The 27,875-nt window shown below is 35.1% G+C and overlaps 1 protein-coding gene across 4 annotated transcripts in view; it reads right to left on the bottom strand.

The window, feature by feature from the left end:
* The window catches only part of ZNF438 (zinc finger protein 438), a 178,606-nt gene that overhangs the window by 97,739 nt on the left and 52,992 nt on the right, over positions 1–27,875 (bottom strand). For 3 of the 4 annotated variants that reach the window (XM_058681550.1, XM_058681551.1, XM_058681552.1), the window contains one exon: positions 1,228–1,305. The gene's annotated coding sequence lies outside the window, so the exon portion shown is untranslated. Of the gene's footprint in view, positions 1–1,227; positions 1,306–6,788; positions 6,866–27,875 lie in introns of those variants that run through there. The other variant, XM_058681549.1, reaches the window with a different exon arrangement.

Below are 27,875 nucleotides of genomic sequence, written 5' to 3'. Positions count from 1 at the left end.
CCATGAATACAGACCATATGTGACTATAAGGGTGAAAGACAGATGATAAAAGAAAAATCCAGGCACATTACTAATTCATTAAGCAAATATTTACCAAGAACTATTAAGATTATGCTGAATGCCATGAGAAACAAAAATTAGACAAGAAGTTTGGTTTTATTTATAGTCCTCACAACCTATGATGGGAGATAAGACGGACATAAACACAAGTAATAAAGCTGCCTGGTAAAATGTGCTAGGGCAGTGATAAAAACAAAATATTGGATGAAGTCAGCTGAGAGAGAGACGGAGACAGAGTGTGTGAAAGCTAGTGCTTCTAGCTAGAGCAATCAGGGAAAGTTCATGGAGGAGCATGCACCTGGGCTGAGCCTGGAGGATTTGCACAAGATTTCAACAAGCAGAGGACACGATAAGATTGAAGGAGAGAACATCCTAGAAAGAAACATGAAGTAACAAACACAGTACACATCAAGCCACAGAGGCATGAAGAATGGTGAGAATTCAGTGAACAGAAAAGAGTCCAGTTGGCTAAGGTGAAAGATATTTTTAGGAGCTGGGTAGAGGGCTTCGAATGCCACTCAATGGAACATGGATTCCATCCAACAGTGAGTGGGGAGCCATTAAAGTGTTTTAAAAGTATTGGAGTTCTATATGCAGATCTATCTGGCAGTGGAATACAGGATGGAGGAAGAGTGAATGAAGACAGAAGACCATCAGGAGATAATTATATTAGCTGACATTGGTCAAGATGACTCTTAAAGCTAAGTTTTTGAATAAATAAACATTTAAGGTTTAAGCACTAGTTCATTACTAAATATCTCCCTTCGATGATCACGAATATATAAATCATTTAGAAAAGCCATACAAAACCTTAAAAAAACTGAAAAACATAGTTTTAGTGGGAAAAAAAACTTTTAAAAACATTACGCTTGACATTTAGTCAAGACCTAATGACTAGACTTAATGAAAAATAAAGGAACATTTTGAGGTGTTAATCTCACTTTTAAAATGATACCACGAGTTTAAACATTACAATTTTAGTAAGCATATGAAATTTACAAAGAAATAATCTTTCCACTATTTTCCAAGACCAGTAATTCAATATACAAGGCAACTCTAAGATATTCTGAGAAATTTGAGAGTTCAAAGTGTCACAGATACTGGACTTAATTCTTTAGACGTTAAATCAATCTTAAGCTGTGTTAAAATGGATAAGATCAGACTTACTCGAGGTGATTTGACTTAGTAAATGTCTTCTAAACTTCAAATTTTCAGTGTTGGATGAGACATGGCATTCATCTTTATCTGAAAAAAAAAAAAAACGTGATGGAAGTAATGAAATTGAAAGAATTGATAGGTAGCTTATAGAAGCCAATTATATGATTACACCTTAAAGACTACAATAGTTATATGAAGTCCTATAAAACTGACATTACTTATACTATGTATAATTTAAGAACCTAAGATAAAAATCTCAAGCTATGCCCAAAGACTTCTAAAATAGGAGATATAATACATTTCCTTCATATATTTTTATGTCAATCTCCTCAAAATTCTGAAAAATATATTATTAGATATTCAAGACTGATTGACACCAAATTCTTTAATATAGCCAATAATCAAGCCCTATTCAGTACTAATATCATGGAGAACAGGGAAAGATGAAATTGCATAAGAGAGAGTTTCTGTCATCAAAAAACCCACAAACCACAAGAGGAGACAAACACAAACAACTCCATATCAAGAAAGATATAATAAGTGCCCCAACAGGGACAGAAGTGAACCAATACCAAGAATTAGAAAGGTGGCAGTGTAAGAGTTAGAAGAGAAAGAACTGATACACAAAGGTGGCACACTAATCACTGAATTGACAGTGGAGAGCAAAGGAACATATCAACTATCCTTTAAATTGTAGAATTAGATCCATCAATAGATGAATACACAAGGTGTACTATAATTAAAAGTACACTTATCTTGATGAGCACTAATGGATAAAAATGTTGAAACATTATTATAGTGCAAACCAGAAACTAATAGAACACCGTATGTTAATTGTACTAGAATTAAAATTTGGAAAAAAATCTAGAATTGGAAGAATTCAATACTTTTTTTGAGATGGCTGTGCAAAAACTGGCAGTGTCCACAAAAGGCAGGTTTAAAGTTCTTGGGAGAATAGGAAAGAAGAGTTCTGGGGAAGACAAAAGTTACAAAAACTTGTTCAAAATAGAGCACAGGACCCAGATGACATAAGGAACTAGAAGCAGGTCGGCAGTAGAACTACGGTTCCACGAGAACAAAGTAGGTTTGACTCCTTGGGGAAAAAAGAGCATAAGAGTAGGGCTTCACTCAGGATGACAGGTAACAAAACACCATTCTGACTCTCTTTTTCTCTGCTTTATCTGTTTGGTGAGACAGGGCAAAAGACTGGCCACATATGATACCAGTCTCACTTTCTCTTAGAACTTGCCTGCCCAAACCCACATACATTCTCCTGTCATCTACATGGTAAACTCAACAGGGCAAGTTAAGTCAATCCAGTGGGAATAGGGATAAGATTCCATGCAGATATAAACACACTCTTTTACCCAGTTTCCACCCACATAAAGTTGACATTTTTATTCTAAACTGAGTTACGTCATGTCTACTTCTCAAAGGGTTTAGAAGTTGGAAGAAGGAATATATGGTATAAAATTCCAACAAAAGGTATGTAAACCTTTGAATGGAAATCAACCTTAATTATATGGAAAGTGAGTTTAGTGTAGAACCTGTCAGCCAAAGTGAAGTTTTAAATTTTCTAAAAACATTCAACAAAGACCTAATACTGAGACTTAATGAGGTTAAAGAACATTATTAGAGATGCAGATTTCTAATTATGGGGTCAATGCCTTTAAAAGATATAGCACTATTCACAATTTTTACTTTTTTGTGTCATTTTGGTGAGTTGTATTTTTCAAGGAATTTGTCCATTTCATGTAAGTTGTCGCATGTATTGACATAATGTTCAGAATATTTTACCCTTTAGATACTTCTTGGATCTCTAATAATGTTTCCTTTTTATATCTATATTGTTAATTTGAGCTTTCTCCTTTTTACTTAGTAGGGGCTTATACATTTTATTAATATTTTCAAAGAAACAACTTTGACTTCATTAATCTTTGTCAGTCTTCTCTATAGAATGCTTCTTTCTTTGTAATTTCCTTCCTTCCAGTTTATTGAATGAAATTGAACTTTTTCTAGGTTTTTGAAATGAAAAATAGATGGTTGGCTTTCAACCTTTTAAGCATAAACATTTAAAGCTACAGATTCTAAGCACCACTTTAACGTTCTCTCACAGCTTAGATACTAATTGTGGTTGTATTTCTTTGACCGGTACTGGATTATTTAAATGTATGCTGTTTATTTTCCAAACAAACTGAGGATTAAAAAAAAATCTTTATTTCTAGTTTAATTCCACTGTAGAACATATATGATTTCAATCTTTTACATTTGTTGAGATTTGCTTTTTAGCTCAGCATATGTTCTATTTTGGTAAAAGTTTCTTGTATACTTGTAGTGTATTGTAGTCTGCAAGAGTTGAGAATAACATTCTATAACAGCAATAGGTCAAGTTGGTTAACAGTATTGTTAAACATCCTATAACCTTTATGATTTTTAAAAATCTGCTTATTATATCTAGCGGTTCAAAGAAGGTTATTAAATTCTCCAAATAGGATGGTGAAATCATGATTTCTCCTTGTTGTCCTGTGAATTTTAGCTTTACATATTTTGGAGTTAAATTGTCAGGAACATACAAATTTAGAACTATTCTGTCTTCCTATTGAATTGACCCTTTTATCATCATAAAATTCTCCCTTTATCTTCCATAAAACTTCTTGCTTTAAAGTCTACTTTATATGATATTAATATATCAGATTTCCTTTAGTGTTTGCACAGTGTACCTTTTCTTCCCATATTCTTCTATATAATATATCTTGTGCAAACTAGATATAGTTGGGTCTTTTTTTTTAAATGTAGTTCAAAACTTTTTGGCTTTTAGTTGGAGGACTAAACCTATGTATATGTAATCAGATACTGATATTTAAAATACCTTATTGGTTCTATATTCATCCCATCTAATCTTTTTTCTTCTTTTAATTAATAAATTTTTATTACTGCATTTTATCTCTTGTTAGCATTTTTTAAAATTCCAACATAGTTAACATACAGTGTTATATTAGATTCAGGTGTACAATATAGTTTTGCACAGAATCTGCACCAGTTTGCATTCCCACCAACAGTGCAGGAGGGTTCCTTTTTCTCCATAACTTCGCCAACACATGCCATTTCCTATATTGTTGATTTTAGCCATTCTGACAGGGTTGAGATGATACCTCGCTGTAGTTTTGATTTGCATTTCTCTGATAACGAGTGATATTGAGCATATTTTCATGTGTCTCTTGGCCACCTGGATGTCTTCTTTGGAGAAGTGTCTGTTCATGTCTTCTGCCCATTTTTTAACTGGATTATTTGTTTTCTGGGTGTTGAGTTGTATCAGTTCTTTACAGACTTTGGATATTAACCCTTTATTGGTTATGTCATTTGCAAGTATCTTCTCCACTTCTGTAGGCTGTCTTTTAATGTTAACGATTCTTTCCTTTGCTGTGCAGAAGCTTTTTATTTTGCTATGGTCTTAATAGTTTATTTTTGCTTTTCTTTCCCTTGTTTTAGGAGGCATATCTAGAAAAATGTTCTACGGTCAAAGGAGATATAACTGCCTATGCCCCCTTCTAGAATTTTTATGGTTTTAATTCTCACATTTAGGTCTTTAACCTATTTCAAATTTATTTTTCTGTATGGTGTAAGAAAATGATCCACTTTAATCCTTTTACATGTAGCTGACCAGTTTTCTGAAAATTTGGTGAAGAGACTGTCTTTTTCCCATTGGATATTCTTTCCTGCTTTATCAAAGATTAATTGACCAGATAATGGGTTTATTTCTTGGTTCTCTATTCTGTTCCATTTATCTATGTGTTTATTTTTGTGCCATTACTATACGGTTTTGATAACTACAGCTGTATAATATAACTTGAAGGCTGGAATTGTGATACCTTCAGCTTTGCTTTTTCTATTTCGAGATTACTTTGGCTATTCGGGGTCCTTTGTGATTCCATATAAATTTTAGGATTGTTTCTGTTAGCTTTTTGTTCAAACATCTTTGTAGTTTCTCATGAAATTATCATAGAGATTACAAATACTTCCTTGAATTACAAAACTTGACTTTTACCACTTCCTATACAAGACAATAATTGGTTTAACTCCATTTATACCTATCTGCAATTTGTTCTACTGTTTTCATTTAATTTATTTCTACATATGTTTTAAGCCTGAAAGACATTGTTATTATGGCTTTAAATAGGCAAAAATCTTTTATATTTACTCACATATTTATGCTTTTCATTTTTTTCCCTAAAGTTCTATGGTTCCAATTGGGATCATTTTTCTTCAGACTGAATACCTTCCTTTAGTATTACTGTACTATGGTTCTACCTGTGGTAAAGTCTCCCACCTTTTGTCTAAAACTGTCTTTGTCTTCATTTAAAAAACACTTTGCTGGGCATAAAGTTTCAGGTTAGCAGTATTTTTCCTTTCTGCACTTAAACTTTAAAGATGTTATTCCATTGTTCTCTGATTTTAATAATTTCTGTAGAACAATCTGCCATCAATCTTATCATTGTTCCTTTCAAGTTACTATGGTTTCTTTCCTTGGGTTATTTTAAGATTTTCTCTTTATATCTGCTCTTCCTGAGTTTCATTATGTTATACTTACATATGGTTTTCTTTATATAATATTGCTTGGAGTTCACTAAGTTTTTTTTGTATTTCTTGAATCTGTGGATGGCTATCTTTCATCAGCTTGGAAAATCTTTGGTCACTATCTTTTCAAATATTGTTTTTGCTTCTTCTTTCCTCCCAGTACTCCAATGATATGTAGATTAGGTGAAATGATTCAATCCATATGTCTTTTAACCTATTTTGTTCTTTCCATTCTTTCCCCCCACCCATGCTTCACCTTGTACATTTTCCCATTGAACTGTCCTTCAGTTTACTAATTCCAGTTGTTTATTTTTTAACTGTGCTTACTTTACTATTAAACTCAAATCTTAATTTCAGATTACATTTTTTAGCTCTAGATCCCACCATTCTGTTGCCATTCTTTGTCTTTTCCTCTATTTAGCTGTTTCTTTTATTTCCTTTAATATATTCATACGACGATAAAATTGTTGTTTGATAACTCCTATTATCAGTGCCATTGGTGGATCTGCTTCTATTTTCTCTTCTTCCTTGGGCTGTTTGATAGATTTTTACTTTTCACATGTCATATAACTTTTTGGTGTATTCTTAATACCGTGAATGTAAGAAACATAAAACTGTGGTAGGTATTATTTTTTCCCAGTGAGGGCCCATCTTTTCCTATATTAGACAGGTAGGGTGAGGAGATGATCTCTTCAATTTGATCAGTTTACTCTGGTATAAGATGTCTCAAACATGAAATCAATTGTGTGGTTTACAGCAACTGCATCCCACCACCATCCCATGTAGACTCTCTCCTAAGCACTATGAGATTACAGAAAATTTCTCTGTATATTTCCACCTCAACTTCCTAGCCTCCCTTCCTGCCCCAAGGTTCAGTTAACAACCCATGGGGGAAGCTAGCTGTATGTCTGAGGACTCTGGTTTCCAGTTCATCATGCCAGACTATATGACCATCAAAACACCAATGGTTTCTCTTTCCCCTAGTAAAGTCTTACCTCCATAGCAAGCTTGATCTTTAGCCAGTGTCCATTTTGGGCAAATACACTTAGGAAAAATGACTGTCAGTATTCTTTTTTTTTTTTTTTAAATTTTTTTTTTCAACGTTTTTTATTTATTTTTGGGACAGAGAGAGACAGAGCATGAACGGGGGAGGGGCAGAGAGAGAGGGAGACACAGAATCGGAAACAGGCTCCAGGCTCCGAGCCATCAGCCCAGAGCCTGACGCGGGGCTCGAACTCACGGACCGCGAGATCGTGACCTGGCTGAAGTCGGACGCTTAACCGACTGCGCCACCCAGGCGCCCCTGACTGTCAGTATTCTTAGCTCATACGGGCTCTTCCATTTCTGAAATCTCAGTTCATTTTGTCGTCTTTGCTTTCACAACTCTCTGAGATCTTCAATAAATATGGCTGTGGTTAAGAGTAACACAAATATTTTAAAACTCCCCCACTGAAAAATAGGCATATATGCCCTTCCCTCACCTTGAATATGGGTCACTTCTGTAACTTCTTTGACCAATAAAAAATGGTGACTATGACATGACACCAGTTTCTGGACCTAGACCTTAAGACACTGATGAATTTAACCCCATATATCTAGGAATATTCTAAAATCACTGAACTGCCACAAAAGAAAGACAACTATCCTGATCTGTTAAAAAATAGCAAAAACAGCTTTTGGTTTCATTAATTTTCTCTATTATTTGTCTGTAAACTTCTCTTTTATCAATTTCTACTTATTTTCTACTTTCTACTTACTTTGGATTTTATTTTTCCATTTTCTTAAAGTGAAAACTCAGAAAATTTTAGGCCTTTCATTTCTAACGTTAGTATTTTAAAGCTATAGATTTTCCTCTAAGCACCGCTTTAAGCTACATGAATATGGTATGATGTGCTTTCATCTTCATTCAGTTCAAATATATTTTCTTATTTTCCTTGTGATTTCTCTTCGAACCATGGTTTATTTAAAGGTATGTTGTTTCATTTCCAAGTATTTTGGGGAAGAATTCTAGATATTCCACACTTACTCATTTACTCATTTCTAATTCAATACAGTAATAGTGAGAGAGCATACTCTGTATGATTTTAATTCTTTAAAATCTTGTTTTATGACCTGACAAATGATTTACCTTGATAAAAATTCCACACATACTTGAAAAGAATGTGCATTCTCTTATTGAGTGCAGTATTCTATAAATGTCAATGAAGTCCAATTCATTAAGTGTTGTTGCAGATTTATATATTTTATTTGATATTCTGCCTATATCAATTGCTGAGAAGTGTTCAAAACTATCTATAACTGTAGTCACGTCTACTTACCCTTTCTTTTCTGCTAGTTTTTGCTTCAAATATTTTGAAGCTCCATTATTGGGCTCAAAGACATTTAGAATTATGATATCCTTTTGATGAGTTTGTTCTATCAGCAGAAAATATCTCTCAGTATCACTAGTAATATTCCTTGATTTGAAGCCTATTTTGTTGGATATTAATACAGGAATTCCAGTTTTCTTAATATTAGTGTTGTCATGGTATATCTTTTTCAATTATTTTAATCTGTGAGTTCATATTTGAAGAGGGTTTCTTGTAGAAAGTATGCAGTTAGCAGGTCTTGCTTTTTTATCTAGCCTGATGATCTCTGCCTGTACAGTATTCAGATCATTTACACTTAATGTAATTATGTTATATGGTTGAATTTGAATTAATCATTTTATTTTCTGTTTGTCCCAAACTGTTCTGTGTTTCTTTTTCCCATTTTTTTATTGCCTTGTTTGGAATTACTATTTCATTTCATTTATCATTACTATTTCATTTTATCTCCACTCTTGGCTTACTGGATATACCTGTTTCTTTTAGAATTATAATGGTTGCTCTGGTGTTTAAAATATAGACCTTTAACATATCACAATTTTTAAAAAATGTTTATTTATTTTTGAGAGAGCGAGAGAGAGAGTGAGCGCACAAGTGGGGAAGGTATAGAGAGAGAGGAGGAGACACAGAATCCTAAGCAGGCTCTGAGCTATTAGCACAGAGCTCGATGTAGAGCTTGAACTCATGAACTGTGAAATCATAACCTGAGCTGAAGTTGGACACTCAACCGACTGAGCCACCCAGGTGCCCCTAACATATCACAATTTAACTTATAATAATGCCATACCACTTCATGTATAAGAATTTTACAGCAGGATTATCTGTTTCTTCCTTCCCATCTTTTGTGCTATTGTCATCATAGTCTAACTAGGGTAAGACTGTCATACTGGAGAATCCAAGTGCAGGCACTCTGGTTCAAAGATCTAGCTAAAACTAACTTTTGAGTGATCCTTGTCAAAATACCATAAAGCTGTCTTGGACCCTCCAAACCAGCCCACATTACAGCTGAATGCCCACCAACTAACCTCAGCTGATGCTACACAGTGAAGAATAACCACCAGCTGAGCCTTCCCTGTTCATTACCCACAAACATGAGGTACAACAAAATGGTTATTGTTTTAAGATTATAAATTTTTAGATAATTTGGTATGGAAACAGAGAACCATAACAGATTCTGGTACAGGGAAGTGGGGTCCCATAATAAAAATCTTAAAACATGTGGCATTGGTTTTGGGACCAGGTGGGAAGCAAAAGCTGGAAGAGCCTCAAGAAGACTGTTAATAAAAGCTTGAAGTACATTAGTGAACACGTTAACAGAAGGAAATTACAACCCCTCTTACAGTGGTATGCAACACTTACTTGCATAACATAGAAAAGAGAAAATATACCCAATAAAGTGGTAGATTTGGGTAAGGAGATTTCTAGGCAGAAGATTCAAAGTATTAGTTTCTTTTAGCTGTGTGTACTAACGTATACATAGACAAAGATGAGCTAACAAAAGAATTGTTTCATTTTCAAGCAGAATTTAGAGGAAAGATAAAGGAGCCAGGTCTTGCCCTTTCAAAAGAATAATCATCCCCATTCTCTCCAGACTGAAAAGAAATAGCTTCAGACTAAATATGAAGTCTAGGGTTTGCTACCAGTAAAGCATGGTTTCAGGATAACAATTACAGTATGACTCTAAAAATACTGTAGTAGAAGTGGAAAATAATTTAAAGTTGTATCTAATTCAGTTCTAAAACTCTTAAGAATGTGCTTCTTAGACTATCTTTTCTAGATAAAAGGCCTCTAGGAATCTTGGAAGTATGCCTTTTGGGCTCTTTCAAATAGATAAGCTTCTAAGAATTTTATGGGTATTGTTTTATAACACATGGACTCTCAGTCTCAAGTAGAAAAAAAGCCTATCTTAAAAACAAATGTGGGTGTGGCTTCCAAAGGTGTGGATTATAATTTGACACATCAATGCCTCATAATGATTTTAAAGGAATTATGTGAAATTGGATTGAAAGCAGGAGAGAGAATACAAAATGAAAATACACTTTTAGACTCTCAGGCTTCTACAAACAGGAAGCAAGGCTGGAAAGACCACCAATTATAAACATGAACCATTTCTTATAGAAAAATAAAAATGACAGAATTTATAGGTAAGACCAGAAGTCATGGATAATCATTTTCAAGGATTAAGAATGGCTCTACTAAAGAAACTGTCAACATCAGAATTTCAAAATTACTATGGACCAGTGAAGGTTACATGCCTCCTGTTTCCCCATTTTTGAATGGAATGCTTACCACAGTTACTCTATGTCTGCGTCTCCGTTATTTGTTGAGCAAATAACTTGTCTCTTGCAAAGAACTACATCTAAGGAGCTACATCTGGGACCTGATTTAAATGACAATATCCTGGACCTTAAGCTTGAGGCTACAGCCACAGTAGGGTAACAATTCTGCATTTTTGGAAAGGATTGAATATATTTTCAAAGTAGAAGGAATGTAAATAATTTGTGGGTAGAGGGTAGATGGTGATAAATTTAAAATGGTCACAAATTCTCTGATACTTCTTCCATTGAGAGGTGATGACTATAAACCCTCTCACTGAAACTGAGAGGACACTGGGATTGCTTTGATCAACAGAATATAGAAGAGATGTGGTGCCAGTGTCCAGTTTTAGGCCTTAAGATACTGGTCTTTCTACTTCCTATCTCTTGGAAAATTCTCTGTACAAGCGCCCAGCCAAAATATTAGAAGTCTGGCTACTTTAAGACTACCATGCTAGAAAGGTCAAGCAAGTCCAGAATTCCACCTCTGCCCAGGCACCATATATATCTGTAAAAATATCTTGGATCCTACAAAGCAATTCATCCACCAGCTAAATACTATCCAGTGATGTCATTCAATGCAACAAAGAACAGAAAAATCACCCAGCTGAGATCTGCCTTAATTGCCAATCCACAGAATCATAGCTATATAAAACAATTGTTGTTTTAAACCACTAAGTGTTGGGGCAATTTATTATGTAATAACAGATCACTGCAACAATGATTTTTGCAATTTATTTAAGTTGTTACAGAGGTCACAATGTCCTGCCACCACCTTCTACAACCCTACTGGAAGCCAAAGCTTAAATCAAGATATTATTAAGAAGTAATTTGCAAAGTTAATTATAAGGTAAAATTATTTCTTAAAGATAAAAAGGCTAACATTCTCAGGGATATTATAAAACAAACACTTTTCAGGGCACCTGGGTGGCCAACTCGGTTAAGCTTGATTTCCACTCAGGCCATGATCCCACGGGTTTGTGAGATCAAGCCCTGTATCTCTGCACTGACAGTACAGAACCTGCTTAGGACTCTCTCTCTCTGCCCTACCCCCACTCACATGCCTACTCTCTCTCTCTCTCTCTCTCTCTCTCTCTCTCTCTAAATAAACACTAAAATAAAAAATAATGAAAAAAAGTGTTTTCCAAACATAAGAAACTTCAACTAAGTTACTGCAATTAACATTTATTTTCTTCTTACTAAATAAACTATTGTACTTACATAATAAAGCCAAAAGACTCAGGCTCAAGCTGTCCTTTAGTTAATTTAACAAATGATTTTCAGATACTTTCACATGACTGGAACAAGACCAGAATTACAAATATAAAATTGAACACTTGTAGTAGTATAAAGAAATTATTTTAAAGTATAAAGTAAAAAATACTGGTGTATTAAAATAAAATATGAGGTATAGAACAGGTGATAGCTGTTACTAAAGTGATAATATATACATATATATGAACATATACACATATACATACATGTGTGTACACGCAATTGTGTGTATGTATGTGTGTGTGTGTGTGTGTGTGTGTGCATTCAAATATTTATTTAAATGGAGGAGTGCCCTGTGCCAGCATGTTTACCACAGCACTATAAAAGCTAAAACTGGAAATAATTTAAATATACATTAATAAGAATATTATTTAAGAAGGGTATAGAGAAGGGGCACCTGGGTGGCTCAGTCGGTTAAGCGTCCGACTTCGGCTCAGGTCATGATCTCATGGTTCGTGGGTTCGAGCCCCACATCAGGTTCTGTGCTGACAGCTCAGAGCCTGGAGCTTGCTTTGGATTCTGTGTCTTCCTCTGTCTCTGCCCCTTAACCCCTCATGCTCTGTCTCTCTCTTTCTGAAAGATGAATAAACCTTAAAAAAAATTTTTTTTAAAAAAGAAGGGTATAGAGAAAAGAAAGACTTCGATTTTTTATTCTACATATTCTATACTTGATATTTGAATTGAATTGCTAGAATGTTTTTATAACACACATGTATCACTTTTGAAAATTTATAATGAAAACCACACTATTCCAAGTTTAATACCTATGGCCATGTTATACTGTCTTCAGAGCCTGAATGATCCCTTGGTCTAAGCACTGGAGAACAGCCAAAATTACTTCTAAGGGAGAATCATAACCCATCAGCACATATTTCTTCAGACTACCTCTATTCATACATGCTGGACAGTCTAATCTGATACTTTTCCTCCTCAGGCTCCCCAACATTCCTAAGAGGATGCCAATCATACTCCCAATCCAGCTATTAAAGTAAATGGCCCCATATCTAACCTATACCTGAGAATAATTACACTCCAGGTACTTGCCTGAGAGTAAAATGCTAAACTTAACTGTTACTCCGTTTTTTTTACAAAAAGCTTCTGCAGGGCTGCTACATATCTATTTAGTTCACCCATTCATTATTCTAAAACTGCATGTCTGGATTAAGACATACCACCAAAGAGCAGCATTCTTGGCTTTGTCCTTTTATCGCTCTCCATCCTATTCACCCAGTATTATTGTACTTAGTAAAGCGCCTTTGATGTTAAGCCACTAGACTACACTGAAGGGAGGTTTAAGAAACAATTATAGAAAAGAGAGTATTCAGTTATTCACTACAAGGATGTTGTTGAGGTCAGAGTTGAATATGCTACTCTATGAATGAAAGCATATAGTTTTCTTTGAATTACAATTAGTAGTTTCTCCTAAAATGCTGATAAATTTTGATCTTGTGAACACTAGTAAACACATCTCATCTTAGAATGGTCTCTTTAGAAAATTTAGAGCAAAATTTGTGATCCACCTCAAGGAAATATAGGGGATCTTATGAGATACGTTGGTCCCATTTTATCACCTTTCTTATTTTTACAATACTGAGGTACAATTGCCATATCACGAAATTCACCTGTTGAAAGTGTACAGTTCAATGATGTTTTAGTCAAATTACAGATGTGTGCGATCATCACTACAATCTAATTTCAAAGCGTTTCTTCCTTCACTTCTCAATATCCCCTTAAGTCTATGTGAAGTCAGTCCCTGCCGCAACCCCCCAAACTCCTCTGATCGGCTCTATTACAGACATTTCATACGAGTGGAATTTGGCATCTTTCACTTAGCATAGTATTTTTGAGGTTCATCCATATTATAGCACACATCACCATTTCATTTTTTTTTAATTGCCGAAGAGTATCCTAATGTATGGACGTACCGTGTTTTGTTTATCCATTTACTAGTTGATGGACATTTGGATTGTTTCTCATTTCTATTATGAATAAAGCTATTATAAACAATTGCAAATGAATGCAGAATAGAACCTTTGTAAAAAACAATTGATGGACCAAAAATATAAGTATCTCTCAATTCCACTTTATTAACCTGCATGTTTATCATGCCAACAACATACTGTCTTGGTCATTGTCACTTGATATTGAATTTTCCACATGGGCAGTAACAAAGCCCTCCAACTTTGTTATTTTATTTATTTATTTAAAACTTTATTTTATATTATGTGTCCTAATGAATAAATACTATCTTAAATTCTTTCTGACAGAGGACAGATATAAATACAAAACTAGAATAAACTTTAAAAATGTTTTCAAAGGAATATAGTCCTCTTAAGACTTGAAAGTGACAATCACTAATGCATTCTCCCAGAAATAACTGTGAAATTAAGTCTTCCCCAACACACACCCGTATCAACAAACATTTATCAAATGCTTACTAAATACTAGGCATGGTGCATAGTTAGGCGCTGAAACAATTAAGCACAGTCCCTCACTTAACACATAAGTAGAGAATAATGGCACAGTGAGTTACAGCAACAATTGAAATATGTACAAGATACAGTGGTGGCAAGGACAAGGTATATTAATTTTATCTATCAAATTTACCTTCCTTCATATAATCTTGTTTCTGAAAAAAAAATGGCTTACAATTTCTGGTATGTTTTTAAACAAAGTGAGCTTGAAAACACCAAAGAGGCTAGTCCTTACAAAAGCTTGCAATAAGCAATCCTTTTATAGAGTTCTTCTCAACTAGTAAGATCTTTTAATTCAGTCTTTGTTTTTAAGATTACAAAAGAAATTTACATTAATGGCAAAATTCAAACAAAACATAAATACTTATAGTAAAAAGTGAAAGCCCCATTTTACCTTGAATCCACCCTACTCCTCTCCCCAGAGACTTCTATTGTGCTTGGGCAAATTCTGTTTGCTCAGAGCTACCTAAGATGCAGACAGTAAGAACTCTTGAGATACTCACACAAATCTCAAATCTTGTTTTCAAAAAGAGTGTCAGCCTCTTCCCCACTACACATGACATCAGTACAGCTAGCAAGACTTGAAAATTATTCTTCTTCCTTCTATCTCCCATCCTATGCTTTAGAAAAGGTGGAGATGAAGAGAAAAAATGAACATAAGCAACAGACCTAAACAGTGTGTGTATAAACTTTATAGTAATGATCCTGAAACTTGTCCTATAGGAGATTTTTAATAAGTATCCTTAAAAAAGAAAAGAAAAGAAATGAAGGAAGCTAAAAGGAAAGGAGGAGGGAGGAAAGAAAGACAAGCAAGCGGTCAGGCAAGCAGTGGGCATTTCCAAAGTCAAATACATCTGGGAAACAGTGGGTTAAATAAAATATCAATATGCACTGACATGCTCCCACCTTTCACAACATTAGCTAACCACCAAACTCTTTAATCACGGATCACCTAGTGATATCTTGAAAGACACTAGATTGAGGCAAAAATATAGTGTAGGAAATAAGCACTGGTTATAGTTTCCCTTCATCATTCCCTTCTTTATCACACTGGCAGCAACAAACGAGATATGCAGAAATATGCACAGAACCACATAAATATGCTAATGGCCAAAAGACTAAAAAGTAAAGTCAGCAGACTGTCTTAAGATTCTATCTTTACTATGTTAGAGAAACTGGCTTCATTTCTTTGTTGTGTTGTTTTTCCTTTGACTGTTTATGCAATAAAAGAATAAAACTAGAGATAGAAGTTTGGCTGTAAAATTAAATGCACTAAAGTGTTTGCTTTTAATAGTAAGTAGTAACAAGTAAATCTAATCAAAGGGTCTCAATGTAAATTCTATGCATACTTTAATTTGCTTTACAAAACTAAAAAATTGGATTCATCTGTGATATTACTACAGTAACTGCATTATCATAGAAGAATCTTCAAGAGGTTAATGAAAAATTGTGGTGAAGTTAGATTTTTATGAGTTACTATAGCCACCTATGTCTGTGCAACAAAAAACAGTGAATTTGGATCTATCTCCTTATATGTTAGACTTCAAATCATGATATAATTCAGCAATGAACTCTGTTAAACTTGCCATTGAGACTGGAAGGAGCCTTTATTACCAAAGTATAATCATGAATGATAACTTTCCAATACGTATGCTGTCTAACCACTGAAATTATAATTTGGGAGGACTTCCTACCGACAGGGATCCTTATGGTAACTAACAGAGTTGTATGTCCTCAGTGGAAGCTATTCTGAAATTTCACTTCACTAAAAAAATGAGTTAATAAACTGTCAATGGAGAAAAGTCTCCATCATAATACTTAAGCTCTTTGGTTGTTGTTTCTTCACTGCGGTTGGGACAAGAAGTGTGGTAGCTATCATGGATATTTATAAATGTAAAGTAGCCTCACTTCTTTTTTTTTTTTTTTTTTAATGTTTATTTATTTTTGAGAGAGACAGAGAGAGAGATAGCATGAGCGGGGAAGGGGCAGAGAGAAAGGGAGACACAGAATCTGAAGCAGGCTCCAGGCTCTGAGCTGTGAGCACTAAGCCTGACACAGGGCTCGAACCCATCAACCATGAGATCATGACCTGTGCCAAAGTCGGTCACTTAACCGACTGAGCCACCCAGGCGTCCCTAGCCTCACTTCTTTTATATCTAAAATCCAATCATTTATCTAATATCCAACACAAGCTTCTTCAGTGAAACTTCTCACCACTCTCTAATTCAAGTCAAAATGATTTCTCCTTCCACTAAGCTGCATGCTTCTTGTTCAAGACTCTCACTTAGCACATAACTACATTTAATGTACCTTAAATTGCTGTTTAACTTGACTACTGTATGTGTTCTATTCATTGAAAAGTCTGAAAGACTTTAGGTAGGAGGACCAAGGCTGTGCACATCTTTAGAGAACCCACAATACAGCCACGATGCTGTTTCTATTAACATTCTATCAGTATCTCTTGATGATTAATATTACTGTTCAGTGCTTTGTGATGGTCTTAGGAATAGATATTCTTTAGGAGAAAATACAAGCGGTTTTCCATTATGAGAATAGTGAATGGGCTTACTGGTTTTAGGAAATGTTCATAAACTACCTATAATTTAAGTAACTTATGACTAAATCTCATTTTTTTCCATGACATAGGAATGTCATGGCTAGACGAGAAGATGTACACTTTTTATGGCCTTGGGCACAAAATGCTTTGAGGGAATTAACTGCTTAATAACAAAGGACTCCGAACAGGCTCTATCATTAGAGACTAATAGAAAGGGTAAATGAAACATTATTAGACATGTATGTGATCATGCACATACAAAACATTTAAGAATATACAAAAGTAATTTGGCAATCTATTTCTCTCATTCAACAAACCATTACTGCAAGCCTACTGCATGGTGAGCTCTGTTTCAGACACTGGGGAACTAAAGGTGAATGAAACATATCAAACATTTGTGTTGGCTCTTTAAGGCAGATCCAAACAGAATCAATCTAAAATTTCATCTACCTATCTCCATGTCAAACCATATCACACATAGTTAAGGTGCTTAAAAAATACTTTATCTCACTGTTTTAAGCAACGCAAATAGTTTACTTTGACCTAAACAACAGCAAGCTTTAATTATCCCAGAAACTCCTTCAAAGAGACACTGTTTCATTTCTGTCTGTCCCCAAGCCCCAAGATTCCCAGGCTGTTGAATGAAGAAGAGAGATATGCTATAAGCAATACAAGCAAACTTACCCAAAGCTGTGTCTAAAGAAATGTTCCTTACCTACAATGGGCAGTGCTGGCCCAGGTACACCCTGCCCCTATCAATTTCTTAGCAGCTGCTGACATATTCTTATGCTTCACAGGAGCATGGCATTTTCTTCTAAAGGGAAAAGGCAAAAATAGAAAAACTTTTGCCAACCACAGAAATGTATATTTTAAAAATTGTGGAATAAAAATGAGCTGCTATATACTTTTAAAACCAGAGAAAAAGTAGAAAATAACAAGTACCAGCACCCCTCCCTACCACCTTCTGAATTGAATTGAGACAGAAATGGTACAGTTTCAGCTAAGCATCTTTATATCGGAGACAATTTAAAATGATCTAGCAATCGGGCAAGCTAAAAGTAACATGGTAACAGTCAAATTTACTCTTTTAGAACCAGGATCCATTTTTCAAGTGTGTTTTTAGAAGGAAAAATGCAACCTTTAATAGATCATGGGCTTTCATTTAACTAGAAATATACTACATCAGGAATCAGATTTTAAAATCTACACAGTTAATCTGACAACAAACTTGGCTGCTGAATTTGATTTTTCAAACTAATATGGTATGCTCTGTTCTTGCGTTAAATCACAGGGATTTCTTCTGGGATTGCAAAGGAATGAGCATTTAGCCCATCTCACGAAGGAAGGAGAGATTTCTAAGCTTTAAAAACAGGAGGTTCGCCTACATGATCACCTGGGACAAACTTGGCCAGAGCAAGCAGGCTAGAAGGTTATAGGAGCCTGGGAATGTTTAACATCAAGAAAGAAACTACAGCTCAGTAAGATCAGAGGGAATTACACAGGAAATGTGAACAGTAACCCTTTCATATCTCTGTACCCCCTCCCACTGCCTGTGATAAATGGAGTCCTGGAGCCGCCAGCTATGTGAATACACAAACCAACAGCAGAGGGGGACTGGGAAAAAGGAAAGAAGCCATTTTATATAAACACGCGTGCGTGCACACACACACACCAGAAAAAATTCATGACATGATAAAAGTATGCTGTTCCAGAAAACTGCCGTTAGCCTTTCTAAATGCCACGTGTGCACTGTATCACTGCCTTATCCAACAGAGTCCTAACTAAAAATTCCAAAGAAACATTAAGAATCAGGCAGGAGTGGGGGGACAGAATAGTTGGCAGACGCATCGTAAGTAGGGAAACGTGGCTCCTCTGAAGCTGACCAAACAAATAAGTCTCCACCCTGGCTTATGTTTAAACATCTTGTTCCTAGTTGGTCTGTAGGGAAAACATTCTTTCCACAATAAATAATGCGCAACTGAATCAGAAATTCCTACTCCATCCTTTATCTACTCTATGTAAAAGTTCTTCAGTATTATAAACCAGAAGCTCAGAGAATTCAATTAATTGTGAACTCTATTTAAAAAAACAGGTTAGAGTCAAGGCAAATTAAAGTATTTCTTGCTTCTAATTTGAAAAAGCAAATGTGACTATGCAGATCCTAAACTCCTCTAGAGAGAGACCTCTGGGTTGGGATCTCAAGAAAATAAGCAGCTCTTACCACAACTGCCTTTCAGAAAAGAGGAAATGCTCAGTTTCTATAAACAGGTGAGTTTAAAAGAGATTAATTAAAAACAAACAAAGAAACAAACCCACCCATGGTCCTCAGACTGTAAGGTACTGGGGTGGGGCAGCAAACTAAATAAAGAAAAAAGTGATATTTCCAATGGGCTAGGCTTAAAATATGGAATGGAATTTCATAGGTCACTTTGGAGTAAGATTTAACTTTTTTCATTGGTATAACTTCAGGACAGAGATGGTTTGCCACAAACAGTAGGTTAAGAAATAAATGGAAGTAAACACGGAGATGACAAAGCAAACCACCAACAAAAGTCAAAAGGGTTATAGCTTTTTAGAACTATCCAGAAGAGGAACAATAAAACCAGAGGATTTTTCCCCCCAGCAAAGTGCCTCCTCCAAAGTATACATCTTCTTCAAGAAACAGCCTATACCAGTAGTGGTTTTGGACAATAAACGGCAACATCAGTCAGATGGCAAATGAGATTTAAACTGCAGACTTCCAAGTTCCCTTAAACATCTGATGTCTAACTTCTGGCTCACAGACAGGCAGTCCCACACCTGTGCAACAAGCTAAAGCTGCTTGTCCTTTCCATGGATTTGGAGTTGCTATAACATTTATGTTGGTTGAAACATTTGGGGAATGAGAGGGAGCAAAAAATAATAAACAAATTCTGAATAAGAAACCAGACTTCTGAGCGGGCTTTTAAGTAAAGATCACTTCCCCATTAACTGAGGACCCTGAAGTGCACTAAATGGAACCTCAGTGCAACTATCTCCCCGTCTGGAAAGGAGAGCTTACTTGTAGCGCTTAACCATTGTTTACTCATGTCTAGTTCTGATAAACATAAAAACCTCATATCCTCATTGAATATTATTTGGGAATCTCAAAATAATTTAAGTATTATAACCAAAAAGACACCACAGCAAGATAATTCGATGTTTTGTTTTTTTTTTTTTCAAACAATGTCCCTGCTACGACAGAATTTAGTACAAATACTTTTTAGGTAGACAGATGTTAACTTACATGTGTTTACTTTTATCTTGAAGACAAAGAGATCAAAAATGTCTGTGAACACTAATGTATAATGACAATGACATGATAATTATTGGGACCTTCGGTGTGTCTCCTTTCCTGAGAGATACTGTCCATGATCTTTTCAGTTCTTATGCTGGGCCTGAAGAAATGCTGACTGATACATACTAGGCCTTCAACATTTGTTAAATAACTCAGCAAGAAGGTCTCTTTTTCTGCATGAAAAATCACAGAGCCCTAATAGAGTACTCTCTTTCAAGTAATAAAGGATAGAAGCAACAAGCAGGTTAAGTCTTCAATACAGAGGCAATAACACAAGAGGCAAAACATAGACAAGCCTTGACAAGAGTTATGATCATAAAAACAGTAAGAATATCACCTAATATTTGCACATTTGTACAGCACTTCCCAATGTATAAAATGTTTTATGTAATTTCAACCCCACAACTTTATAAAGTGGATACTATTAACATGATTGAAACAGCATAAAGTGGCTTTTTTGAGGTCATCCAGCTAGTTAAGCGCAGAGCGGAGATTTAAACTCTTCCAAAAAGCTATCCCACTCATTAAAAACTCTTTATTTTGTCATGAAATTTTGAAAAGATCTTCCTCCAAATTCCAAAATCAGGGTATACATAATAAGCACCACCCTTTTCCCCTCTCAAGCCACTCAATATCACTTCCTTTACCAGTTCCCATAAAAATTCTCAGAGCTCCCACTGCCGCAGCCTCGATTTCCTCATACCAGAATGATGAAGGGCAAAAGTGAAAAGCAACTTTCAAAAACAAACCTCCTTCCACCTGGGTGTTGTATCCTGTAACTGTTCCCCAAAATAAGGACACTGTCACAGGCATAGGTTTTAAAATCCTTAACTACTGAGAAAACGTCTGGGGTTGTCTGTTCTTCATTTAGAATGAGTCAAATATGACACACACTACCTCTTCATTCCTAAAAGGTGAGGAGTCACCCTCACATTCCCAGCCTTGTGGCAGAGACAGCTGTTCCAAGGACTTGGCTGACTGAATAAGAATAACACAACTCACAGAACTACAAGTTATACTCTTAGCAACTTTTAAAAATCATTCTAAATGTGTATTTTTGAAGTCTTATTAAAGAATGATAAACTACTGGGGCACCAGTTGGTTGAGCGTCCAACTTTGGCTCAGGTCACCGTCTCACAGTTGTGAGTTCGAGCCCCACATTGGGCTCTCTGCCGTCAGTGCAGAGCCCACTTCGAATCCTCTATTCCCCTCTCTCTCTGTATCTCCTCCATTCATTCTCTCAAAAATAAGTGAACATTAAAAAAAGAAAAGAATGATAAACTACTGGCATTAGTAATTTAATGTAAATGTGAGGTATAATGAAGGTGAAAATTTATTCATATAAAACCAACTATTTCGACTTACCTCTGAAGCTTATTGAAGATTATTAAACTAAATTATATGAAAAATGCTAAATATCTTATCCAGCGCATAGTAACAAGTCAATAAATGTCAGCTGCTATTAGTAACATTATTGAAGAATTAAAAACAAAACATACAATGGAAGGCCATATTTCAAATGAACATGCAAACAATACATTCTGTGGATTATTTTTTAAATATTTATGCAAAACACAAACAGCTGTTCAATGCATATAAATATATGCATATAAATATTAAAAAAAACAGTTTGGAAGAATAAATGGCAAAATGATGACCTCTGGGAGGATTGGAGGGTGGTGGTCAAAGGGAACTTTTTAAACAAGGGTATGTATTCCATCTGTAAATAAAATTCAGTTTTTGAAAAGCAAAATAGAAAATACATTTACACAAAATATCTTCGTAAGTTTCTTCAATCCCATGGTTGATTTCAGTAGTACATGAAAAGTTTACTTTTATTTTTAGTTAATGTATTCAAATGATGTCTAAAATCCCATTTTCTTTAGTAAGACCATTCAAACTTTGTTACATACTGCTTTCAATAATCTTCCTAGTGACATTCCTAATTGCTATATTAAAAATACCTGCTTGTGCAAGAAAAATATATTTTATTAAGTTTTAGAACAACTCAATGTATTTAATAAAGGGGCAAGGAGTCTTTCAAAGTCCAGGAAGCCATAAATCAGAACTTCTACATAAAAAGACTACCTTTTCCCCTTAAATTTGCTATGTGTTTACATTTAATAAACCACAAAGAGTCAAGTCCTTGGTTCTATTTAAAGCCAAAGGGCTGCCTATTTAAAATCACCATAACAATCTCAAATGTCCTGAGTGTTGCTCTAATTAAAAATCTCTCCTCCAAGGCTCTTCCTAACTTCTAATTCTTGTCTGTGCTATACTGATGCTGGCTTCAAAATTCTACCTTTCCCTCTAGTTTATGACCATAACTTAGACTTTTTCATCCCATTCTTTTTTCCTTCAGATCATCTAGATTTGAGCCTATAAACTGTGGGCAAACCAGGTCACAAGAGCTCTTATTAACTCCCTCAGTGCAGCAAATAGCAGGCCTCCTGTGGTTCAGGCATGGAGGTAAGCCACATGTGCCACAGACCCAACCAGCCTGGGCTCCTTCAATTTACAAATCCAGTTTATAAATTAAAGGCCTCCAGGGTTGCAAAAAGAGACCCACATCTCAACGGATGAGCGTTAGAGAAAGTAACCTCTTCCTTGTCCAGGAGACACTGGGCTGAATAGGAAATCCCCACCTCAAAGAGCTGTGGGATTCCATGATTGTGGGAGGCTGTGCAATCTCTTTAGATATATTCAAAACTCAAGAAAGCCCTTTCCTGTAAATTAATGGGATAGAGTATTTGATCAAAAGGTATCTTCCTCTAATTTCAAATAAAATATTCTACTTATAATTTGTAGCTTGTACAGGGGAATTCCAATAATAATTATAATAATATACAGCTTTATTTGTAGAAAATGAAAAGCACATGTATCAACAATGTTTATTCTTCTCCTGGATGCTCAGCTATGACTCATTAATATTAAGCTGCTATACCTACAAAAACATATGATGGTTCCTCCAGTAGTTGATGCTCTTAATTTTTAACACCTTAACTTTGCACAGTAGAACTTCGAACTTTGGTAAAAAGTCCTAGATCTACTATATACTAATTGTCATTGGTCAAGTTACTCGAATGCTCTATGCCTCAGTTTCTAGACTAATGTAAATACTTACCTTAAAGGACGACTGTAAGGATCACTTAACTTGTTATACATAAAATACTAGCATGGTGCCTGACACAGAGTAAAACACTGTACAATTTTTGGCTGTTATTATTATCCTTACCATCAGAAATGTATAGCTCTTGGAAAAAAACAAATTTAAGCACAGATCACTGCAACCATTGAAGAAATAGGTTCTTTGAGACTGTTTAGTTCTATTAGAACACATTCAAAGTTCCCTACATCATTCTCTCCTGTGCATTCTGATGATTTATTCCCTCCAAATGCTTCAGCGTACCCTGTGCTCTAGTTATCCATTTATTCATCTCCCTCTGGACTATAAATGTCTTGAGAACAGGGATTCTATCTTACCTTGTAGTCTCAACATCTAGCAGAGAGCCTTTCGGAGAGCAAATGCTCTATAAAAACTTAAATGAAACATACCCTTAGCAATTTAACCTCACAAGCCCTTGGCCATGACATCAACTTCCTCGTGCAGAGCTGTGTTTTGCAACTCTTTATTCAAATCACCAAACAGAAGGTATATAACCTTTTACACGATAAAGACATACAGTACCCCTCTATGTACAAGCTGAAGAGGAATCCAGTGTCCCACAGAAGAGTCTAGAATTCAGGTTGTTACTATCAGTAATAAAGATCTTCCTCTACCAAGAAAAAAAAAAGTATTAGCCATTTATCTGTCTACCTACTCAAGTTTAGTTCAGAGTTTAGACAGAGGCTACTGAATGTTGATCTCTGCATCCCTAGGTGGGTCTACCATTCAATGGCACTTTATAAAAGCCTATCACCTGCATTTTTTATCCAAGCTTCTAGTTTATTTTGAATTTTACTTGAATTTATTCATGACATGTCTTTATTTACTAGAACAAAAAACAAAATTTCTGAAATGAAACAATTCTCTTTTTTTCCCTAGATGCTCTTGGTAGAGAGGGAAATAAAACCCCTCACAGTGATGACCACAGAGAAGAGAAGCAACCAATGTCTGCTGCATGATCTTTTCCATGCTGCTCTGGATGAAGCCTTTGTCAGTGGCTCATCCTCCAGAATTGAGCCAGAACAAAGCCTTTCTTCAAAAAGAGTCACCCTTTGTGGTATAGATTGTATTCAGTCAGCACTGTTTCCTCACTCTTTCACAGCTGTGACATGTTCATTATTTCAAAATTCTATCTGCCCACCCTGCTTATGACCATGCCCAGTTCAGCTTATGACAAAAAGCCAGCTCGGGCAGCATCCTATTGCTGATCTCATGAAACATAAATTCAGCAGTAGCAGCCTTTTTACCACTCAGGAGCCCAGCAATGACAGACCTTCAGTGTGATCTTTAGTCTGATGTCTGAGTATTATCACACAGTGGGCCTACCTCCCAGCATTCTCAATCCGAAGCACACATCGCAATGTAAAAGGTAATAACTTTCTGGGAGTCTAGATAAATATCTTTCTCAGGGAAAAATAGTGATTTAACATTCCTCTGAGTCATTCTATTACCAAACTACTTCCAGGTGTTATAATTGGGACTCCCCACCACAACATGTGTCACTTACCTAATATTAGGTCAGAGCATAAATCACATAGGATCCCTTCTTCTAACTCTCCTACTCAAAGTAGTAAGATAAGTGATTTATTCCTCTTGACTTTGCAAGATGAAATTAAGATGACTTCTTTGCTTAATGAAATTAAAAATAAAAATGCTGTCAAACAGAAACTTCTTTGCTATCCTTGGTGCCCTGGTCAGTCATGGAGTTTTAAAGTTAGAAAGGATCCCAGCGAGTCATCTTCCTCATTTAACAGACCTAGCCTGAGGCCCAGGAAAGTTGAGTGGTTTGCCAGGGTCACACAAAAAAACAGAGAACCAAAGCTGGAAAAAGGCTTTCCTGCCTCCTCAGCCCATGTGCTTTCCACATACCACACTAAGATGAGACTCTTGCCAAGAACTTCACCATGACCCACAATCCTGGAGAGGCCGTTCTCAGCTTCACCTCACTCCCTACATCTTGGTAGTCCAGCCACATAATTATCTGCTAAAAAACAAAATATGAGAAAGACAAGACTTCCATCTCTAAAAATAGCTTCAACATCACTGTTTTCTTAAAGATATTACCCCTACCAACCGCTACAGGCTTCTTCCTTCCACACTGTTTCTAAGACAAGTGTAAGTGTTATCTAAGTATTATCTAAGATCCTACTCCCCTAAATAGTCCTCAAGTATATTGGGGAAAAAATGGGAAAGCCCCACATACAAGCACCCTTATTAATAGAAAGGGAATGGAGCTGACACCCACTTGAGGTCACCACATGACTAGGAGCATTCAAGGTACGGTAATAGCCTATCAGAGACTCAAAGCAGAAAGAGGACAGCTTCTGTCACTGAATAAATATTAATGAGAATCTAAGTGCCATGCCCTTTGTAACTTGATATAGGAATGACAGGGACATCTTAGAAAACAAGCTGACTAGTAAATAACTGTGAATATTCCCACAAATTCAAAAAATCAAAACCAAATTAAACAAAGATAAATGTTAAACCACAGAGCAAAAAGTCCAAAACACAATGGAAACAAAAAATAATTTAAAACAGATAGCTTTAAACAAGATCAATGAAGTAAAGCCAATTAGATTAATTTTAGCAATAAATATAAATGAGTTAAAATATCCTTAAAAGACAAAGGTTCTCACCAGGTTAAAAAATGAAATCTATGCTCTACTTTTAGTAAATATCTAAAACACATGAAAATAAAGAAAAAATATAAATAAGTATAAAGACATATAGGAAAATATAAACTAAGGTAGCAATATTCATGTCGGCTAAAACACAAAGCACATGGCAAAAATTAGGAAGAGACTCATATTATTCTGACACAAGGTATAACTCTTAATTGAGATACTGACAGCAAATAATACATCAACACACATTCAAAAATAAAAACTGATATAACGAAAAATTAACAAAATAAATTACTGATCTACATCTTTAAACCTTTGACTGACTAAACCAAAAAATAATTATAGAAGAGTTGACAACATAATAAATAATTCTAGTAGAAACCGTACTTCAAATTTTGAATTTTGACTTTTCCCAGGTTAATAGTATGTCATAACATTGAACAACTATAATACTGAACTCTCATGATGCTGGGCAGGGCTGCAGCTCCTAGTCAGCTATGTGATCACGAAGGGAAACAACCAATACACTTAAAACCATGCTGTACACATACAATTTAAGAATTTAGAAAAGTATATCAGTGAATTCTAAGGATGCTAGGATCCCATCCCAATACATCAAATCATACGCTAGAAAGTGTACTGAGAATTCATTTACTTTCCTTTCTGGTTCAAGGATATTCAATTCATGTATTACTGCTTATATTGTGTATACTGATTTACCTAAATGGATTTGTCAGGCTGACTCAGTTTCAGTCTTACACAGAAGTCTTCTACTGTTAGACAGAAGTTAATCTTTCACTAGTTAAATAACTTTCAAAATTTGTGGAATGTTTTTTTAAAACAACATTACTGAAGTATAGTTTATATACAAATACAAATACAAAATTTTATATACAAAATATATCTTAGTGTACATTTCAATGTATTTTATAAACATATATATCCATATAATCACCACCACTTAGGATCCAGAACACACTCATCATGCCAAAAAGTTCTCTCATACTCAATCCAGGTCAATTACACTGAACTCAGCTGCAGGCAATAACTTGTCTGCTTATTGTCACCAAAGATTAAATGTGCCTTTTCTAACATTTCTAATGTAGTAATCCAAGGCAGTAAATTGAATCATGGAATTTGTGTTCTTTTGTATCTGGCTTATATTACTCAGCAAAATGTTTCTGAGATTCATTCATGTTATGTCTATCAGTACTTTATCCCTTTTTATTGCCAAGTAGTATTCCGTTGCATGGATACAGCACAATGTGTTTATCTCGTCACTAGTTGAAGGACATTTGGTCCTAGCTTGAAGCTATCATTAATAAAGCTGCTATGAAAATTCATGTACAAGTGTGTGTGTAAACTCATTTTTATTTCTTTGGGGTAAATATTTACAAGTAAAATTGTTGCATTTTATGGTAATAATATGCTTACCTTTATAACACTGCCAAACTATTTTCTAAAATGGTCTTATCATTTAAAAAAATGGTTTTATCATTTAACTTTCCCTATGGCAAAATATATGAAAGTGGAATTGGTCGACACCCCAGCTAACACTTGCTCTTTTTAAATTTTAACTATTCTGATGAATATTCAGTGGTATCTCATTGTATTGATTTGCTGTTTTCTGAGGTCTAATGATGTTGAACCTCTTTTCCTGTGCTGCACTGGCCATTCATTATTTTCTTGTGCATATATTTTTTAACTGGGTTGTCTTATTATTAATGAGTTGTAAAAGTCAAGTCCTTTATATATTCTGAGCACAAGTCATTTGTCAGGTATACGTATTGTGAATATGTTCTGTTTAAAGATTACCTTTTCATTTTCTTAATGATGTCTTTAGAAGAATAGAAGTTTTAAATTTTGATAGAGTCCCATTTGTCAATCATTCTTCTATGGGTCATGCTTTTTGTGTCCTAAGATCTCTTTGCATATCCCAAGTTCACAAATATTTTCTCCTGTGATTTTTTTTTTCTAGTTTTAGTC

Source organism: Neofelis nebulosa, chromosome 8 (genome assembly GCF_028018385.1).
Source record: "Neofelis nebulosa isolate mNeoNeb1 chromosome 8, mNeoNeb1.pri, whole genome shotgun sequence".
Classification (NCBI taxonomy): Eukaryota; Metazoa; Chordata; class Mammalia; order Carnivora; family Felidae; genus Neofelis; species Neofelis nebulosa.
Note: the sequence above shows the minus strand (reverse complement) of the source record. Positions and strands in the feature narration are given on the sequence as shown.